At 43.5% G+C, this 13,556-nt stretch overlaps 1 protein-coding gene and 1 long non-coding RNA gene across 10 annotated transcripts in view; one reads left to right on the plus strand and one right to left on the minus strand.

The window, feature by feature from the left end:
* The window catches only part of RESF1 (retroelement silencing factor 1), a 29,010-nt gene that overhangs the window by 6,662 nt on the left and 8,792 nt on the right, over positions 1–13,556 (plus strand). For 6 of the 9 annotated variants that reach the window (XM_053943017.1, XM_053943013.1, XM_053943016.1 and 3 more), the window contains one exon: positions 9,794–9,878. The gene's annotated coding sequence lies outside the window, so the exon portion shown is untranslated. Of the gene's footprint in view, positions 1–2,534; positions 2,713–9,793; positions 9,879–13,170; positions 13,254–13,556 lie in introns of those variants that run through there. The other 3 variants (XM_053943014.1, XM_053943012.1, XM_053943019.1) reach the window with 2 other exon arrangements.
* Positions 10,041–12,935, minus strand: LOC128788161 (uncharacterized). Its single transcript, XR_008430973.1, has 2 exons — positions 11,567–12,935; positions 10,041–11,481 (listed from the first exon to the last, which is right to left on the minus strand). It is a non-coding gene; the product is annotated as an uncharacterized LOC128788161 (long non-coding RNA).

Consider the following 13,556-nt stretch of genomic DNA (forward strand, 5'->3'; position numbering starts at 1 on the left):
TTTTTGACATAAATACTAAAATTGGAAACTTGTGAGCGTAACAGGATGTTCTTTATGTATAAATGGGGGTGCAACAGCTTGAACTTCACCCTACTTGCAGAAATCACCAGTGATGGAGGGGGGATGGCCATGTTGTTTTTGATGTTGAAGAATGCTGATATCAGTCTGACTGAAACACCTCAAAATTAAACAATAGGAGGATGTGAAGAAACTGGTGTTTCCTGATGGGAACTGGCACTGGCATGGATGTGGGAGACAGATGTTTCCTGATAAAAGGAACCAATGAGTGGTAGTACTAACCATGTATTTGAAATTAATTATGTTCTGCTGAGCTAGCCTAGCAATGTAGGACTGACAATCAATCACATTATCCTATAAAAGCCCAAACTCTCTTTTTTATGGTAGGGATTTCTAGCACACCCCTTCTAGGAGAGTGTGTGGAGATTCTTCCTTTAAGTGGGAATGCTTCTTGTGGTAACTCCTTGGGGCCGAGTGAAAGAGATTTGCCCATGGTCATGAGTGTGGGTGACCAAAACCAATCTCTTCTTGACAATTATTAAGCTAGTTTTGAGAATACCAATTTAATAAATAGTGCACTATAATAGCAATTACAGCCTTTTGTACTGAGGAAGGTCATGGAGCAGATCATCTTGAGTGACATCACATGGCACCTATAGGACAACCAGTGAATCGGGCCCAGCCAGCATGAGCTTATGAAAGGCAGGTCCTGCTTGAACAACCTTGCTTTAAGACAGTTTAGGGGAACACTCTAAAATGAGTTACTTCCCCTTAGTTTTAACCAATCCCATTCCACCAATAAGGAGAAAAAAGTAGAGGAGATATAAGTGGAAAAATAACAGTTTACTTAAAAAAACCCCAAAATAGCAACGGGCAAAACATATCAGTAAGAGCACCAGTTTTTTAGGAAGTTGCTGAAATCTCCCAGACTCCTAGGGAACAAAGAGAAGCTCAAAATGGTGAAGTGATGCCTGCCATGGGGGGAGATAAAAAGAAAATGGTGGCAGCCCCCCTCTCTCCCTTTATCTCTCTGGTGGTGGCAACTCTGGTGGCTGGGACATGGTCAAGGGCTAGAACTTGTGGAGGGACTTTGCCTTCTCCATAGCAGAAGACAGCAAGGCAAAGGCTCTGGGCTGGTGTGACTCAGAGCCTTCTGGCCTCAGCCGGCACTGCTCGTGGGCTGGGATCACCACGCTGTTATAAATGGAGAGGGGAGTTTAAACCAGGCCCTGCCTCTGCCCAGGCCCTCGACAGTAGACAGTAATGTAACTGGGGTGGCCAACACATAAAACTCACTCTTGTTTCACAAGTTCTTAAAAATGGCCGATTAGGTCTATTGCAAAATGAATAATTAATTGAATAGACCAAGGAAAGCAGACATAAGACTTAACTCTCACTTCTTACCACACAGGATAAACAGAGAGACACTGCTAGTAGATAGAAAATAGAGCATGATTGACATACCTATATTACAGCTAACAAGGAAATAATATAGATTAGGATTCAATATATCTGACCATCCTTGCTGATGGATTGGATGGTAAGATACATTGAATCTTACATCAAATCTTTCCCGTCAATTTCTGGAAAAGTGTCTACAAAGATGTGCCCAAGCTTCATAGGAGAAGCTGCCCTACATATTTCCAGGGAGTGTGTGAGAGGTTTCTATCTCTGTAATAATTTGTGTCACTTTTGTAGTTGTAAAGAGTAGTGTCTTTTGGTCAATGACATTTACTTTTATTAATCTCTTCCCACATCTTCTCTCCAGACCAAGATGTTGATTCTTAGTTGGGGGTCTCAGCCCTTCTGGCACCAGCAGTGACCCCCTGCCAGGCCTTTGGCCTTGAGTGGGTTATCTCTTCCATAGGCACCAGCCATCTGGGGTAGAGAGGGACGTCCTGCCACACACATGGAGTTGGGCTGCTCTGCTTCTCTGGGCACAACACTGTGGCTGCAGACAGGTGTTGCAAAATTTGATTGGGAAATGCAGCTTCTTGAGTTGCCATTGTTGACAGTAGAGCCAAAAGGCATGCCAAAGGCAAGAGAAAGCACCTCAACTTTTAAAGACTGTGGGAATGAAGTGTATTCACTTCATGTCTAAACAAAAACCCCACTAACAAACTGAGAAATACTGTTTATTCAGTATTGGATAACACTGAATAAAATCACATTAAGAGTCCTGGTGTTGGGAAGAGACAATGCTGAAAACAAAAAGGAAGGCTGGGAAGGACAGCCTGATGCAACATGAAGGCTACAGGAGTAAAACATAACCATCCTATAAACATTTTACTGAAGTCCAAAAAGATTCATGTACCAGCTTTCCTAGATCAGCTAGGTGGGTTACCCTGTTGTAGAAGGAAATCAGGTGTGACAAGCTGACTTTCCCCTCACGAAGCCATGTGCTGGTTGTGACTGATGATTGTTGTCCTCTGAGTGTTTTTCAATGCCTTTCAGAAAAATGTTTTCTATGATTTTACCAGACACTGAAGTGACACTGACAGGCTTCTACTTTCCAGGGTCCTCCTTCTTGCCCTTCTTGAAAACTGGGACAACGTTCGCCAGCTTCCAGTCAGCTGGGACTTCTCGAGATTCCCAAGATAACTCAAAAACCATTAAGAGAGACTTTGCAATGACATCAGCAGCTCTTTAAAGACTATTGGATGAATCCCATCAGGATTTGTAAGAAGTTGATAGGTAAAAGGGGGAAATACACTGTTGGAAGTGGTGGAATGGGAATTTGCAAAGAGAAGTGACTACTAGTCTACATATGCTTAAGTTTACTGCAAACATTCTGTCATTGATTTGCAGTCTGAGATTAAGGCAATTTCCAACAATTTATCTCCAATGTAACTGCAAAGAATTTTGGGGCAGGAAAACTCCTGTGTGCTGGTGCTGTTGTGACATCTAAAATGACACATCTAAAAAGTATCTAAAATACAGTTATAGAGAGGGGAAAATGAGAATTATGGATATTTATGTACTCCTTTCTTTGTGTGTGTTTGGTTGATTCAGGCTGTTTTTCTATAACACCATAAATCAGATGTGCTGAATTAGATTTAAATACTTTAGGTTAAATGAGACATGCTGCTACAAGTCCAGAAGTAGAAATAGGAGAGCAAAGTTTTGCTGGCCTGCAGCTGAACTTTTGTCCTTTCAGTTCTTAGAATTTTCTGTTTGCCGAACTACGTTCTGCAGAGGTACAAAATAGCTGTGACCACAGTGGCTGGTATTGAAGTATGTATGTTTATAGAGTTTTGGTTCTATTAAAGGGAGCTTTTAGCAGTGAATAAGAATATTTTAGAGCTATTGTGAATGCCTCAGTTACACTTGTTGCTGGAAAATGTGGCTGAAAAAGTGGTTTTATTGAAGTAAATTATGTAAAAGTGAGGCTTAAGAAAGTGCCCTGGCAAGGTTTAATCTTACTGTACACATACAGTAACAGTAATAATTCAAAAGTATTAATACATTATCCTAATGCCCTATGATACAAAGTTATGAACAATATCAATCACCTGAGATCTGCAGCTGGTAAAGGGTCTTTCAGCCTCGAGGAGGAACTTAGAGGTGACCCAGCTCAAGGAGAGGTTACAACCATGCAGCTGGGAGAGATCAAAAAAAAGCTCACCTGGGCTTTCATATTTGTGGAATAAAGTGGTTGGCTCTCAGTCAAATTAAATGCCATGGAAAAGGTAGGCATGAAATTCCTTGCACCCACAACTTCATTTGTTCCTTAGTAATTAGTTCTGGAAGAACTACCTGCTATTCATGTCTTATTCACTTGGCTGGTGTTCCCAACTCTTATGCATCAAAGCTCTTTGTGTCTCCCTGTTCCTATGTGGGTTTTCAAAGAATAGGTTGGAACTAGAAAAGTCCTTGACCTGGTCATGGCCTAGGCCTTTACTTCCTTATAAGCCTGAGCCAAACTGTCAATAATTTGATCAAGGAGTTGAGCTCATTCTTATGACTACAGTCAATCTACTTTATTGACTCTAAGAGTGGTAGTACAGTTACCTCTTGCCTCTGTCATCAGTGTGTGTTGTATTGCACATAAGCGGTGAGAGTACAGTTATTTGATGAGTTGCTTAGCTTAATAATTATAATTAATGCTTGTTAGATACCATTGCACAAACAGATGCTGATATCATTGAATATTTTTAAGAGGAGGAATGGAAGTGTTTGTGCCTCGTACTCCAGTCCCGGGTGCAATGTGTGCACAGCAAGGAATAGAGAGAGTAAGCCCAGCTGACTAAGACCTGGGCCTTTCATGACGGAAGTTTAGAACCTAGAAGGCTCGATATTTGCATTTGGAGGAGGGAGTAGATTGGGTAAAGAAAAAAGACTGCAAGACACTTTCAGAAATACCTTTGGTACTGGCATGCAAAAAGATTCTCTCAAAAATTACCCCAACACTTCACATTCTGGGCAGGACCCTGGCATTTACCAGGAAGATAAAAAGTTCCTGGTGTTCTTTGAGGGTTGAAATTTGGAATCATAGCTTGTGTAAGAGTCCCCTCTATATGTGCTAGGAAAGTCAGCAAGATAATGGTAATGACAGACATCAGGTGTGGGAGAAATTTCAGCTAATACTGCTTGAGCTACCTTAGCATCAATGGCAGGACTATGGCCGTAGCCTGGAGGTAAATGAGTAAAGGTATAATTAATGCCATTCCAAGTACAAGCAAAGTGAGCTTGGTAGGCCTAGTGCGTGGGACACTGAAGGAATGTCTTTAATGTCCAAACTGACTGTGCATAGATAAGAGGAAAGGTGGATGGCACTGATTGTTTTGGCAGCTTTTGTGACTGTAGTACGAGGCAGAGAGGGGGCAAAATTTATACCTAGGTAGCTGTCACAGGCAGAATGGAAGCTTCACACAAGGTTTATCACATGTACCCTCCTGTTGAGTCACAGGGTGCAGAAAGGATGCCCTTGCTTTCTAACCTCTTCCTCAGAGAGGAGTCTGGGTGTGGCTGGATCCAGTCCTAGCTCCAGACTTACTCAAAGGTTTATGTCTAAAGAATTCCACCGGTGTAGTTGAACCTTTATACAACTTCATCCCACAGGATGGAGGAAGGCAAACCAATTTGAAAAAAATATTTATTTATGTGGTGTTAATACTGATGATAATATTGATCATAATACTAGTTAGACTAAAGGACCTTAATCAGAATTAATTATTAAGCAATATAGATAGTTAACTGTTATTACAGTGACAATAAAGCTGACAAAATAATCAAGTAGAGATTGATGTTGCTCACTCATACCAATGTCTGTGGGCATATCTCTTTAACTCAGCCTTGGGAAATAACCTTGGAGATGTCCCCACTCAGAGGAGGAATCTCCACACACACTTCTAGAAGGGGGTATGTTAAAAGTGTTGGAAGAACATATAAAACAGTCAAGCACAATAAAACAGTGAAGAAAATAGCAAAGCTCAATATGAGATGGGGCCCACACATCAGAGCATCAGTGATTAGAGCAGACGTGGAAACCTGATGGAGGTTTTTGTTGCCATGGCATCAGGTAGGAATGTAAAGTGGGAAAGGATCAGTGCAGTCTTAATACCAGGAAATGTTTTGTACAACTGCTACCAGGTATACCTCCTACCAAGAAATACTGTGTACGGCACAACCACCAAGAACAGAAAATTTGACCACCCACAGCACTTTGCACAATAATGGCTAATAAGGTATAAAAGGACCCTGATTTTGTGTTTAGCTGAGGGATGAAAATTTGACATGAAAATTGCAGGGACACATTTTCCTGGCCCTCTGCAGAAGGGGTGCCTTTTGGTAAGACTTGTCTCCTCAGCTGTGCTGAGTGTTTTGACGTGAGAAGTTGAGCTTGTGATTGCCATTGTATTGTCAGGGCTATATTTAGCTGCTCTGCAGTTTATGCAGATACTGCTGGCACTGCAAAAGAGCAATGTCTGTTGCATTTAGTAAACCATAGTACTTGTGAACCTGGCTGGTTCTTTTGAATGCAAATAGACTATTGGAGCACCCAGTGTCAGGCCTTTAACTATGTATTCGTAACAAGTTTCTGCTGTTAAAAATTGAAACTGGGTTTTTATAGTACTCCACTGTCAGTCAGATGTTTCTGGGCTGCTGTTTCAGCTCAGCAGCCTTTAGCTCAGCAGTGTCATGTAAATTATCAATACTGTCACTTCTTGGTTGCTTTATCATGAACTTTGTTACATTCTCACATTCCGTGCCAATTTCTGCCAGGAAACATTGTTCCTCACATCCTCAGAATGTTCAGCTTTGGGATTATTGAACCAGGCTGGTCTTAGCATTGTTCTACACCAAGTGCACCATGATCCCCCTTCTCCATCCATCACTGACAACTTTTACAATTGGGGTATTGTTTGAGCTGCTTTACCCCCACGGAGGCAGAGTGTCCTGCTCCAGTAGCCCTGGTCAGATGCCAGGACCCACTGGACTTGTGAGCTGACTGGCTGGGGCTGTTAAAAGGGGAAGGGGTGCAAGTGAATACTCACTGTTTTTTCAGTGCTCTGAAAAGAGACATGATGAATTTTGGGGCTTGCAGGATCACAAAGTGTTAGCCTGTGATGGGTCACTGGAGGGAGGGAAGGTGCTTCTCAGAGTCCCCAAAGTAGGGGGAGTTTGATTCAAAAGTACCAGGAGATTGTATCTTCCCTGGAACATCGTGGAAGGTCTGATCTATGAGTGGTTCTGTCTGTGGAAGTAAAAAACCTAATGCCTCGTAGGCATTTGTAGGCCTTTCTAGTTAAGAATAACTGCAGCATGGCCTCACTGAGTAAGAGTGGCCAAATTATTGGAGTGGAATACTTGTAAAAGGACCTACTGTCTGCAGCTTATCTGAAGCAATCTGTTTGTTACCATTCTTGCTGGTAGCTTACTGCATCTTGCTTATCTGACATGTACCTGTGGTCCTGTGAAAAACAAGGCATGTAACACAGAGATATATAAATACAAACTCTGTCACTGCTCCAGCTGGGCAAGGTTCAACTCAGCAGAGGCTGTTACTTGGCTGCTCTCTGTGGTGCATAGCTCTGCAGCTACATGCAGTGATAAACTGCTGCTGTGCAGACCTGAATAGAATTGTATTGGAGTTACTCCACAGCAGAGGTTAGAACCTCTCAAAAACAGATCCTCAGGCTGGCTAGCTCTTAGGGAAGTTGCACTTGACTGACCTTGGGATGGGCTGAAGGGGCTTCTGTAACCTGTGGGCTACTGCAGAGGGTGAGAGAAGTGGTCCCCTCCTTTATGGTCAACTGAAGGCAGAATTTTGACTGCCATGAGGACACACAGATGATGATGCCATTGATGGTGGCATCTACCTCCAAATGGGAAGTTTCTGTGAGGTGTGCCCTCCATGGCACCTGAGAAGGATCATCAGGTTCTGTCTGGGGTGCTAACTGTATGTCTGATAAGTTTGGGCGACCAAAGGCTGGGGGGTTTCCAGTTGATGAAGTAATGGGAGGGGCACTGGGGCCCTTGCTTAAGCCCTGGTGGGAAAAGGTGCAGCACAGGGGCTTGTTGGCAAAAGCTGGTGAAACAAGTGTTGGGGCTCTGTGTGCCTGTGGAATACCTGGAGCTAAAGAGGCTTTCAAGATTCCTTGGGTCAGGACCCTTTAGCACAGGCTTAAGGGAGTTTTTAACTACACTGACACAAGGGGTTTGGTGGTAACTGTGGCTGCATCCTGACAGAGGAGGCAGGATGACAGAACGAGCATAGCAGAAAATAGTTGGTGGTACATATATGTAAAACCTTATAAAAGAAAGGCTTCGTAAAACATGGTTTAGGCCTTGCTATTTTGGCTAAGCTGGCCTGTTGAGTTCTCATGAGAAAAGAATCATAAGAATGAGAATCAGTTTGCATAACAATCTATTTTTGTGAGAGAACATTTTGCACCTGCAAAAATAAGGAGTCTATCCCATGAGAGTCCATGAAGAAAAAATATAAACATACCTAGAAAGAAAAAAGTTTGATGGACATGTACGCTAGCTGTTACCAAGCAATGAACTGAGTTTCAATGATTTGCTGACCTACTAGATTCCAACATGGTGCCTTCTGTTAGAGATGAGAAGCTTGACTCAGCCAATATATCAAGCAGCAATTCAATTTATTAATTAATTTGGTAACTTAGGAGCAAAGACAGCGCTGGGTACAGTGGTGGGGGTTTTCCCCTCCAACTGCACACTGATTGCTAGGTGTGCTGGTATTTTTTGATCATAGTCATGCATATTCATAAGCTTTCCCCAGTAGTTTCTAGTTCCCATTTTTACGCGAGCTTGCAGCAGTTTTTATTTCTACCTTTTGACGTCACAATTCTATACTTTAGGATTGTAAATCTATGATGGTGATGTCTGGTTCCTTTCCAATTTCTATACTCTATTGTGATCTATTCCAGGTTTCAATATCCTAGGATGTACATCCCAGGATGTGTGTCCAGATGGTGGGGTCCAGCTTCTATTTTCTAGGATCATTAATCTATGGTAGTGATGTCTAGCTTCCCCTTTTGAAATCATTAATCAGCAACCTTGATGTCCATCTTCCTTTTCCAGGAGCTTGGAATAGGATCACTTCCCTTTCTGTTTAAATCCTGTATACATTCTAAAGCTACAGTTTAAAATCCTTAATACTAAGCAACATTCTAAAGTTATAATTCAAAAGTTCTTATTGCAAAATAGCTTAAGACTTAATTGCAAGTAAAAAATTCTTATCAAAAGCAACATTCTAAAGTTATAATTCAAATACTCTTATTACAAAACAGTTTAAGACTTATAATTGTTATTTGCAACCAAAAGATTGGTTCAAAAGCCTTCTTCCATGCTTTCCTTGGTTGTTTATTAGAACTCATCTTTATAACTGTCCCATGGCCATGTTCCACACATTTCACAATTACAATTACACAGGTTGCCTTTATTTACCTGACACAAAAGTTTGTATTTCACTTTGTATTTCACACTTCTGATACCATATAAAATGAGCTGTGTGCAATGAAGATGCAGCTATTCTGCTCAAAGAAACAAGTGTCTCATCCATCTCATTCCTATCTCTAACTCGTGGTCATAGCAACAAGTTGGGACTCTGTGGTGCTGGGCACCATGTTAGTGGGCTCTAAGTGGGCCAGGACTCTTTAACTAGTGGGTGCTGCTGGGCCTCAGATGGAAACTCACAGGACTTTATCTGGTACACAGGGGCTACATCTAAAGAATGATTGATAACCAGCCTACTTGTGTTTAATCCCAAATTTGTGGGACTGCCCCAGGAAATAGTCAGGTCAAGGCCTTGGTCATCTCAAGGCCTTTATCTTTGAACATATATTAGTGTAGTTTATCTCAAAACAACAGGACCATTCTTGGGGATGGTCCTGTGTGGTTCCTCTAATAGTAATTCCTGTAATACACAACTCAGATGATGGCTTACAAGTATTTCAACTTATGTCCATTACAACCTCCACCCCTGCTCCTTTTGGGACAGGTTATAGGACTTAACATTGCAATGAACCCCTCCCCTTGTCTCGAGCCTGGCTTCAGCAAGGGCTTCCTAATTTTTTTTTTGGTCTTGACAGTGACAATGATTGGATTTTACTCTTAGTGAAGTTGTGTGCTGCATGTAGTCAAAGTTCCTCCTCTAGCAAGGATTTTACAGTTACTGATGGTTGGTATCTTTGTCTTGTTTGCCTCTCTCGCAGTTACGTGCCCAGAAAATGTAAATATCTTAAGTTTCCTCACAATTTGTCTAATTCAAGGATGTGATTTTGTTTCATCCCCAATCATTTTTCAGGAAATACCCAGTGAAACATTAGCAGCCTGAAAGCTTTACCTTGGATGCAAAAGCCTGTTTTCTTCGCTGAGATTCCTACATCACTGTAAGTATTGCCTGGACACTGATGTTAATGTTTTTTATGAATTTCATATGCCACTTCATTTTCCTGTCTTCTTTTGTTATTGGTATCTTATGAGAGCAGAGAAACTAAAAGAGTGAAGAAAGATAGAGCTGTCTTTGAATCTTGAAAATAACACCTACAAAATTATAACACTGGGTCCTTTATTTTTTATATGTTAGATATGAGTGATACTTTTGATTCTCAAAATTGAAATTAGAAGAGTTTTAAAATCTAGAAGAGCCCATGACGGAAAGTTAGGAGCCTTGGTGATTTGGGAGAAATGGCATGAAAGATTCTGCTTAGAGACTGTCTAATACCCTGCACAAAGCAAGGTGTTTGTTCTGTGCTAGCTGGGTTTGACCATACTGAGAAGAGCTTGTTGAGATGCAGACAAACATTCATTCTTGTAGTTTGTCATGGGGGCTTTTGTGCTTTTTTTGTGCATTTTTGAAGGCTGAAATAGTGTTTGGCTTTGAAAACGCTGTCTCTAAAAACTTCACAGAGTAACATGCTCACCCATTTGGGTTTGTTGGGTGTAGCAATGGGGGACAAACTACGTGGACCGCCTTATGTATCCAAAAGAGATCAATTTATTGTAGAAATCACACCCTTTTTATACCTTTAATCTCTACCTGACATAACTGAAACCAATCTGAGACCTAAGAGAACTTAACAGAAAGGCGGCACCGATTGGCTGGCTCAGCTGCAGTGCTGCTGTCCATGCGTCCTATCATCCAATCAGCTTCCTGCTCATACGCTGTCCACGTGTCCCTCCAGCCAATCACAGCCTCGCTCCCAACTGTCACTCAGCTGCTGTGGCAGTGATATCCCCACTGCTTGGCCCGGCCCCCAGTGACAGCTGTGCTATGGCAGTGCCTGCCCTGGGGGAGCCGCCCACCTGCTGCTGGCAGCCTTGTGCCTCAGAGGAGTGCGGCTCAGCTGCTTCTGCTGCCAGTGGCCCCGTGCTCTGGCCCCGTGCTCTGGCTGCTGCTTCTGGGTGGATGTACGATACAAATGTTCCGGTGGCAGCCACCGGGCCGGCTGTGCTGTTGTCACTGGGCCATGCTTTGTGTGTGACATTGCCGTACTTGATGGGCTGGCAGTCCCTGATGTGCCTGTGGCTGTGCTGCCATGGGGATAGGGCTGCAGCAGAGGCTTGCTTGGGGGGCTCCTGGTGCTGCGGGCCACCTGCAGCGAGCCGAGCACTGCCAACATGCCTGCCAGGACTGTCCTGAGCCCTGCTCACCCCGATCCCTGTCCTGGGGCCAGCCAGCTCTGACCCCTACATGTGTGTCCGGAGCCCAGAAGTGCACAGCTAAAGCTGCTGCCAGAGAGTTAGTTAGTTATAAGCAGCAGTTCCCACATTTCGGCATGCTCTGACCATATCTGCAAATGTGTCACAAAGATCACAAATATGTGGATTATGAACAGCAAGCCCTGCTTTTCTACAATCTTCATTCGTGTTTATGAAAGCAAGTTGCTGCCACAGAATAGTTCTGGCCTCATCATTGTTGACTTGTTGGGAGAGCGTGGCATGCAGTCTGTCCAGGAGCTGCATGAACGACTCCGCTGGATCCTGTAAAATCTTAGCAAAAGAAGATTAGGATCAATACCCGTCCCCAGAGTCGCCGCAGGGCCTGCAGGGCTAGGTGAGCAATGGTATCACGTACATCATGTGGGTAGGCTGCCTGTGCTGCAGGGACTGCGGAAGCATTCTCTCTGCTCAGCTGCGCAGTGGCAATTGGTGAATTTCTGTCCTGCAGCACTTGGGCTGTACACAGCTCTCGGTAATCGGTTAGCCAGACTGCAAACTGCGCTGCTGTTGGGGTAATTTTCATTATGCTTTTCCAGTTGTGGGGAGTGAGGACGTATGTGGTACTGATAGGTAGGTTAGGGCGTGATGGGAGGATAAGCCACTTTCTTTTAGTAGCATCCCCACTTCTTTAATTACTTTATAGTCTAGCTCTCGGTACGCTGCGTGCTGGTTTGGCACATATATTACCGGGCAGGCTGTAGCGACTGCGAATTTGCCCTCCTTCATGGTGTCTTCCCAGCATTTTTGCCATCGCTGGACTACTGTGTTGCCCTTTTGGGCAGGGAGTGAGCCCGCTGCCTCCTCGCGATGTGGGAATTTCACACTGAGGGGCCAGCCACGCAGGGATTTTTATCGGAGTAAGGCAGTTCTGCAGGGCTTGGGTTAATCTCAGGATAAGGCAATTCTGCAGGGTTTGGGTCAATCTTGGGGTCGTCTATGGGTTCTGGTGGTGCTGAGGGTTCAGGGGAATCAGCTTCTGAAGCTGTGTAATGGCTGACATTCGTGTGACTTCCTTTAATAGCTGCTGTGATTGTCCCTGATGTAGTGAAAAGTCTCTGTCCTACCGCTTGCCAGGTTTCTGATTGAAGGGGTCCATTACAGGGAAAATGTTTAATGTGATTAGACACCCAGTCCAGCAGGGGGCTTAGTTTCACATCAGCCATATTAGCAGATTGCTGATGTAGGAGCTACCGTACCTGGCCCAAGCTCCTGCTTTGTTCCAGGGATATTCCACCTTCCGTATTTGCTTCCACTGGTCTATTCACCGTCCAGGTGAGGTGTGCATGCTTTTATATTCCTGTGTTCCTTCCTGAACTCTTCCCAGATCCTTCCCTGGATCCTTTTCTGGACTCTTCCCGGCTCGTTCCTTGACCTAGTGGGAGTTGCAGCTGGAGCAGACTGCACACCCTGCACCACCTTATAGGTCCCAATTTGGGCCAGCCATTTGTAGCAGTGGGGAACAAAGTGACACAGACTCCCTCATGCAGCTGAAGGAGATCAGTTTATTGTAGAAATCACACCCTTTTTATACCTTTAATCTCTACCTGACATAACTGAAACCAATCCGAGACCTAACAGAATTCAACAGAAAGCAGGCACCCATTGGCTGGCTCAGCTGCCATGCTGCTGTCCATGCATTCTACCATCCAATCAGCTTCCTGCTCATATGCTGTCCATGCGTCCTATCATCCAATCAGCTTCCTTCTCATATGCTGTCCACGTGCTCCCCCAGCCAATCACAATCTCACTCCCAACTGTCATTCACTTAGCGTATTCTGGCTCCTAACTGCCTCTCACCCCTACACCAGCTTCCAGCCGTCCTGCCTGCAGCTGTCCCTGTCCCACAGGGCCTTCTGGGAAGCATAAGCCTTAACCACTTTGATAATTATAGCCCCACATCCTACAGTTGGTAATCCATGTGCATTCTGGAATATAACACATGAAGACGTAGAGATATGTGACTGTCAGCTCTCGAAGGTGTAAATACTGCAGTAGCAGAAGTGTTGCTGTCATCTCCGTGCTTTATGCCTTCTCCCAGCTGAGTAAGTTAATGCTACCAACAGAATTAGGGCCTCTTTGCTTGTAGCTCACTAGTGGCACAGTCATACTTCTCAAAATTAAACTAATGGGCCACGTTGTTATGAGAGATTTTTACTAAACTGAAATTAACTTTTCCATTTATGTTGTTGTATTTAAAGGTGAAATTGAAATTGAGTCTTATTGTCTGAAAACCCTGGCCTATATTTTATTCTAGGAAATTTATTCTATAGATATAGTTATTTTGTTTAGCTCTTAAGTATTGTATATTGTGTCATTTTATACACGTGCCTTGGGGTTTTTTCCAT

This window comes from Vidua chalybeata, chromosome 5 (assembly GCF_026979565.1).
Source record: "Vidua chalybeata isolate OUT-0048 chromosome 5, bVidCha1 merged haplotype, whole genome shotgun sequence".
Classification (NCBI taxonomy): domain Eukaryota; kingdom Metazoa; phylum Chordata; class Aves; order Passeriformes; family Viduidae; genus Vidua; species Vidua chalybeata.